Source organism: Danio aesculapii, chromosome 7, assembly GCF_903798145.1.
Source record: "Danio aesculapii chromosome 7, fDanAes4.1, whole genome shotgun sequence".
NCBI classification, from domain to species: domain Eukaryota; kingdom Metazoa; phylum Chordata; class Actinopteri; order Cypriniformes; family Danionidae; genus Danio; species Danio aesculapii.
This window is the reverse complement of record NC_079441.1, coordinates 46075707-46083401: the sequence shown is the minus strand read 5'-3', so window position 1 is coordinate 46083401 and position 7695 is coordinate 46075707.

Sequence of the window (7695 nt, the reverse complement as noted above, 5' to 3'; positions counted from 1 at the left end):
ACTACACCAGCATCTTTAATCCGATGAAAAGAGAGTGTTTTGGAAAGGCTAAAAGACACTGTTTTAGATTGCAAATGCTGGTGTTCGGTTTCAGTACTTTCAAGCATTCACAGTTAGTTGATGATTGCAGGACTGGCTGCAAGCAATCATATGCACATGATCCTCTCAAAATTAGTTTATAAATAAACTTCCCAAAGAGAAACTGCATAAAAAAAGGCTTTTGTTGCTTGTTCAAACTGATATATATCGAGTTGAAACAACACAATTCTTAATTTTTTTTGGGGGGGGGGACAACTTAATTGTTTTATGTTCAATCTACTTACATTTGTAAAAACAATTATGTTAACTTTATCAATTTGTGACGGGACAACATGAAGGAATTGTGTAGAACCCGACACTTTTTATAGTGTGGATTTGTCGAGTCCCTCTTATATGACCATTACATAAAGTATGGATGCTGGCAAAATATGCAGATACCCGATGAGCGTGAAATGTTCACATACTGTATAGCATTTTAGAGTGTATAGTGGCCATTTCATTTTTCTGAAATGCTGTAAAAACTGGATGAGGAGTATTTAATTTTGTCTAAAACAGCATTTTAATACTAATTTGCCCATCTTACGTAATTGTATCATGTGTTAGTAATATGCTGTTGATGCCATTTGTTTCCATTTTAAAACAAATAGGTTTTATTACAGTTGTTACTACATGCCTGACGACCACATAGCCTTTTGAAAACACTGAAGACCACATTGTACTTTGGGAAAGTTGGTGTTCCATTTCACAATAGACTGAAATGCAGACTTTTAAAAACTGAGGCACGGCTATCCACTATCTCTCTTGAAATGGTCTTCTGGATTATTGCCTATAGTTCCCTGATTCATTAAGCACCTCTCATATTACCATTTTGCATTTAGTAGATGGCAAGTAATTTACACTGATGCACATTCAAGGCATTTATTCCTCTAAGTAATGTAAACACATTGTACTACATTATATCAGGATGATAGAATGATCAAATTTATTTGTTTTGATTTATTTGTAGTTGTATCTGACTTATTTATTGGACTGTGTCTCACTCATTTCTAGTCATTTGAAAACCCACATTATAATTAGTTCACCCTTAATACACAGTGCCTATAGAAAATCACCACACCCCTTTGAAATACTGTAATTACTTTATTTGTCATACAGCCTGAAATCAAATCACATTACAAATATTTTTACAGCCTTTGAATTGTTTTTGGAGCCTAACCTGTGCCTTTCTTTTATCTTCAAGGATTTTTGAAAGCAGGATGTAATGCGAGTAAAGGTATAGATTTTCACAGGCTATGATGATTTTCTATAGGCACTGTATTAATTTAAGTCCATTTGCGCATAATGCAATACGCGGTATGTGTTATAAACACTAACTCTGCATAAAGTAGCTCATGAGAGTATATCGGACTGTGACTAAGCACTAGATCTTGTATAACTAGTCTTAACCTCATGCTGTGGGAGACGGATGAGTTGAAACTGCGAGTCTCTTCACAGAGAGAGGAAAATGCACAATAGGCTGTCAGAGCACAAGGGTGATTGGCTCACAGATGAAGAGGATCTTGTCCTGGTAATATTAAGGATTACAAGTGCTCAGCCCCCTTTTACTGAGTTACTGCTCCATGTCGTAGACCTTGCTGGTGCTCCACATGGCATTTAAGTATAGTGTTCATTTCAGAAATGTAGATCTTCGGCTTATACGAACAATGGGTTTATGGGGTTTATTCCGTCAACAACCTGATAAATGTATTTAATGCTGTGTAATTGATTTAATATAACTACAATCTCTAATACTATGTAGGTTGTCCATCTAAACTTAGTGTAATAAAAATATTATGTTTATACTTTATTTTGACAGTCCATTTTAAAAATAGTTCTTATTATATGTAACTTGAGCAATCGTAAAGTATCAAGAGACTTTCTACTTATGACTGCTAGCTGACATGTTATTGCAAAGTTACTTGCTGTTTGTAGAATACTTTAGGTGGACTGTAAATATAATGTTGCCACATTTTTATTTTTACATTATGTTAGTTATCACATTAAATTTTTTTTTATTTGTATATAGAAAAAACACAATCGCAAACTTATTTTTGATCAAGTGGTGCTATATGGGTGATTCTAGAGTTGTGTACATTTAGTTTTTACAAGATAATTTTCTAATGATAAAAAAACGAAAAATTATAAAACAATTTGGATAAGTAAAGTTATATCAAGTTATCTCTAAAACTAAAGCCAGGCTAATTCTAAAAATGTACCGCTATATACATTTCTGGAGAGTGCCAAATATGTACCCAGGGGTAATTTTTTTTTTTTTTTTGCAGTCTTTGTTTTTGCGAATCCATCCATGAGTGCCATTCGTGCCTGCTGTTCTCATGTAAATTCACCAGAGGCCGCTGTGTACGCTTTTTGAGATCTCAGATTTCTCTCATGAGTGCTATTCATGCCTATTCAAGCAGGTAAGACAAAAGCAGAAGCCAAAAAAATTAAATAAACAAGTAAATAACGAGGTGAGAACGTGGTAAAATCTGAAAACGTGGTACAAAATCAGACGAGGGCTGGGCGAGTCAATCGATAAAATTGGTTGGGTTTAAGGAAGGTGGACGGTCGGTCAGTCATTCAGTCAGTCAAACAGTCATTCAACAGCAGCCTCTGGTGGGTTTACGTGAGAACAGCAGGTGCGAATGGCACTCGCAAGAGAAATTTGAGATCTCAAAAAGCATACACAGCGGCCTCTCATGGATTCGTGAGAACAAAAACTGCAAAAAAAAAAAAAAAACCTTGCTCCTGGGATGTATTTCGCAGTCTCCAGAAATGTACATAGTGGTACTATTTAAGAATGAGCCTGGGTTGATTAGGAAATATGAACTCATCTGAAATAAAGGAAATAAATTTCAGTGCATAAAGTTTTTATAAAGTATTTGATTTAGTTCTAAATGTACAAATCTTTACAAAAAAGGCACCTTTTTTGCCGTATTAGATTGAAAGACCAGAGAAAACCTGTCTAGTATAATCGGAAGTAGATAAACGGCTCTAACCTTAAGCTGCATATTTTTGAACAGGAGTGTGTCTCTCTTGTTTACCTGCGATCTGATCGAGCAAAATGTGTCTTATTACTGTGCAAACTGGGCAGCATCAGTCATGTTAAATTCGTCGACTCCCTCTGTCTCATCTGCGAAGTCATCCTAGCCTTTCCCATAGTAATCTTCATAAACTAGTCAACATACGGTGCGTGATAGACTTGGTTGAAATAGCTACAAACTGCAGCACTGCAAATGTAAGGAGTAGAAAATACAGATATTTGTGTAAAAATGTAAGGAGTAAAAGTGAAAAGTTGCCAAAAAATAAATAGTGAATACCAGAATAATCAACTTTAGATTTGTCGTTACTTCCCATCTCTGCTGACAAGATTATATAAATGATATGTCAAGGAAATCTCTTTCTTTATGTATAAAAGAGTAACAGTTCAGCACAATAATCAATTAAAATCCTGTTAAAATATTTACCTAAATACCTTTTTTTTCAATTGCCAAATGAGCCAAGTGTAAAATATCATCAGAAAAGCAAGCATCAACCTCCGTTATGGTGTAATGACCTACTCAGTGCTTTAATGCAAACCTTTCTGCTTGCTTCTATTCTCAGGTAATTACTTACAGTCCGCAACTGTCTCTCGCACACATTTACATTTTCAGATTGGTTGTCTCGCCGAGGCCATTTTAATGTCCTTTTTGTATTCCAAATCTGTGCGGTTCCACCCGCCTGGACTAATGATTTTTTTTTTTTTTTGCAGTAGTGCATTTGTAATCAAATTCATTTGTTTTCCTGGCCAAAGCGCTCATGCTAACATCAGCTGACGAGTATCCGTTCTCCCTCCATCGTCTCATTCATTTTCCTCCCTCTTTCTGTGGGAAGGGCAGCTCAACATGATGAGGTGTGTCTTTAATATCGCAAGTGGAATAGGAGCACCTCAGCAGGGCATCTAAATTAACTTGAAGCTGAGGAATGCGGAAGTCTCATAAAGAGAAAATGAATAAACAAACAAACAAACAAAGAGACAATGACACTATAATCACCACCCATTGAGTCGGAGCTGTAACAGAACGAATTGAACTCTAAAGTGATCTGAATACCAAGTTGCACTTTTGTCGAATGCGCACATTTCCCGCAGCGAGCGTTTTGTGCGCCTCGGTGCCTCAAGAAAGTGACAGGTGCTATTTTTTTTGTTGGATGATGTTTACAGGTTGGGTCATGCAAAGTACAGCACACAAGCTTTGCTGGCGACGATCGGGATCAGTCGATGTGCAATCCCGCGCCGAGTCCTCATGACGAATGATTGATAGGCCTCAGCGGCGGCGCTCCCAATCTGATCCTCGCACACGATAATGCATTCTCCTTTTGTCTGCCTATCACCTAATGCAGTGGTCGAAGATGACAGAGCGCTCGCCGCACTTCTCCGAGAGAAAGAAATGATATCTTTTTCATTGGAGCAAAACCAGAAACTATGAGGAGGGGGAAAAAATGGAGGGAAAGATGGAAAAGTTCCCCCGCTTTCTGTCTCCAGAGAAAGAGAGGCCTTATTATCCGCCTGCATTTGCATGATGAGAAAACACAGCTCATATTCATCTTAGTAAAGTTGTAATAAATGATTTCAACAGCATCATCATCAATTTTACGCAGGTGCGCTTGTGAAAATCACTCACTTCAATCAAAAGAACCTTAGCTCCCCCTGTTAAAGACGGCTCATTTTTTACTATCACACGCTATAGCACTGAAATTTGGTGGAAAGAGTGAAAGCAGAGAGGAAAGAGAGAGAGAGAGAAAGAAGTTGAAGGAAAACCATATTTACCACTGGATGGCGCTACCGAGCAATTAAGAAGAATTGGGTCATTAAACAAAAGTAGTGACTTTTGCGTCTTTAAGAGATTGAAATAAAGAATAAATTTGTGATTTCAAAATATAACAGGGGTAAAGTGTAATGTTTTTTTACAAGTCTTATTGTTAAGCAATGTTTTTGGCTTAAGTAAAAAAAAAATTGCATAAAATATAAATAATTTTAACTGTGTCTCATTACACTCACCCCAAAACATTGGCAAACAATGGTTTAAAGATATGTTTATCTCCATTCTCTATAGATTAACCCTCTACCGCATGGTGTTGCCATATGTTAATTTTCCTGCCACTGTTTTTTTAAGACAAAGGTTCTAATATTTTTGTTGGAAAGAGAAGACCTTAGTTTAGCCGATGATGTGCTTTGGCTAAGTCACATGACATGCAGTGTTTTTCTGAGGTGCGATTTCTCTCAGATTGGCATTTATTGTGAGTAGTTGCTGAATGCAAGTGAAAAGTCAATAAAACAAAGGATCAACTCTTGTCAGATCCACAAAAAAATCTGAGACATCATCTTCAGTAAGTTCTGATGACATATTCACAACTCAAATTTTTTTGTCAAATTAGGTTTTTGTCAATCGATCAAATATGTTGCCAAATGGCAGCACTGCGCAATAGGGGAATGTACAATATTGCAATGGGTTAGCTGGCTAGCAAGGTCAGCTGTGATCTTTTAAGTTGTAACAATAACAACATAAATGCTAGTAATATAATGTTGAATAGTCATATGTTAATGGCATTTGCTTTATGGATAAAATCTAATTCATGGCAATACTTTTGATTAGATATAAATACAGGGAATAGTGCATTAGTGAGGGCCACCATGTTCTATGGAAAGAAGAAAAGGACAGAACTGGCTTTTCCTGCAGATGAAAGTGAGGATGAGATGGGTTTAAGTGACCATGAGAATATTGTGGATTGGACATTTTATTAGAGCAGTGATGGAGACAGATGGAGCAGAAAAGACAGGAGTAGTAAAGTATTTAGTATAATATATAAACATTGTTAGCTCATTGTTAACATTGTTAGTTACAGCACTTTAAGTTAAGCCATTCTAAGAAAAGAAACACACACACACACACACACACACACACACATATATATATATATATATATATATATATATATATATATATATATATATATATATATATAAATAAATATATATATATATAAATGACTGCAATGAAACTGATAAACCCATGAAACATTGCGATTTAGGTGTGCAATGGCTTTTTTTCAAAGTGGCATGATTGGTAGAATTTTTTTTCTTTACTCAAAAACAATTCAAATATATTTTAAATGTGGGTCAAGATGGGCCAAACTTGCGTGGCCCACATATCAGTATTCAATGTCTGGCCCAAGTCTTGTTTGCCACCTTAAAGATGGTGCCATCTCTGCCAAACCCGGGCCATGTTTGGTCCACATGCTGTATGCCAAAGCCGAATGAATGCTCGCTGTGCCACCAAATCTGGGCCAGAAATTTTAGCTACCTGGGTGGGTGGGTGCAGGGGCGTAGCTGACATTTTTTAAAGTGGGGGGACAGCTGTATGAGATCCACAAGTTTACGTTCATATAATTATTAATCACCCGTTTCTAAATGGTCTGTCTCTAAAAGTGAGGGGGACGTATCCCCCCCCCCCATCCCCCACGGTTGCTACGCCCCTGGGTGGGTGGGTAGATAGATAGATAGGTAGGTAGACACTTTAGCTGTCTTTATTTTAAGAAAATAATTAGAAATTATTTTATTGTTGTTATATTTTACAGAGTTAAAGGCACTGATTTCATGAAGTGATCCAATGACCCCCAAACTGAAAACACTTGTATAAAATGAATCATAGCAAAAATGCATTTATGTGAATACTGAGACTACTACAGTACAAACCTAAGTAAATAAAATGCGTCCTGTAAATAAAGCGAAAGCATGCGGAGAGACAGCGAGATAAAGAGGGTAGGGTGATCTTCTGGGGTCACTGTGAGCTAAATCGACTACTTCAGCAGAATTCCCAAATGCCACGACAACACCTCAGCCTATAATGACCAGAGATCCTCCCGGTGCGCTTCAGACACACAGCAGCTCAGCTCAGGGAATTAACAACAGCATCATACAAGACGCCGGCTGGATTTACTCGTTGTTTTCCTCTACACACCTGCTCCTCAAGAAAGTCTTAATTGGCAATTACTGCAGAGCTTTTGTAACACTTGTATGCCTGATTGTGTTCAATCTAATTTTAATCAACAAAGGTCAAATCCAGGACAACAGCTAAAGTAATGCTTAATAAAGCTTTGTTACTTTGTAACAAGGACGTATTGTTCATATTAAGCAGTGATTACTAAGATGATTAGATTCATTACACATTTATTGAAGCAGTGCTGTCTCTTTTGCTAGCGTTTAACAAAGCTACTCTGTGTTTTGGGGAAAAAGAGCTCGAAATACGAATAACTCAAATGTGTGCATGAACTTTTTTGTCTTCTGAAAATGAGCATTTTAAAAAAAGAAAAAGCTATTAAAACATGCCTCTACTAACATTTCTGCAGAACTTGAAGAAAATTAATACACCAACCACTTCAACTACTTTTATTTCTTTCTATGCAAATTATTACAGGGCAGAATATCAATTAAAGGGATAGTTTGCCCAAAAATGAAAATTTACTAAAAAATACTGACTCTCATGGTTCTACACCTTTCAGTGTCTTTTTTTTTATTTTTATTGCTGTTAAGCCAAAATGAAGACAGTCTAAAGAACGTTGGAAACTGGTGGCGTCCGTAGG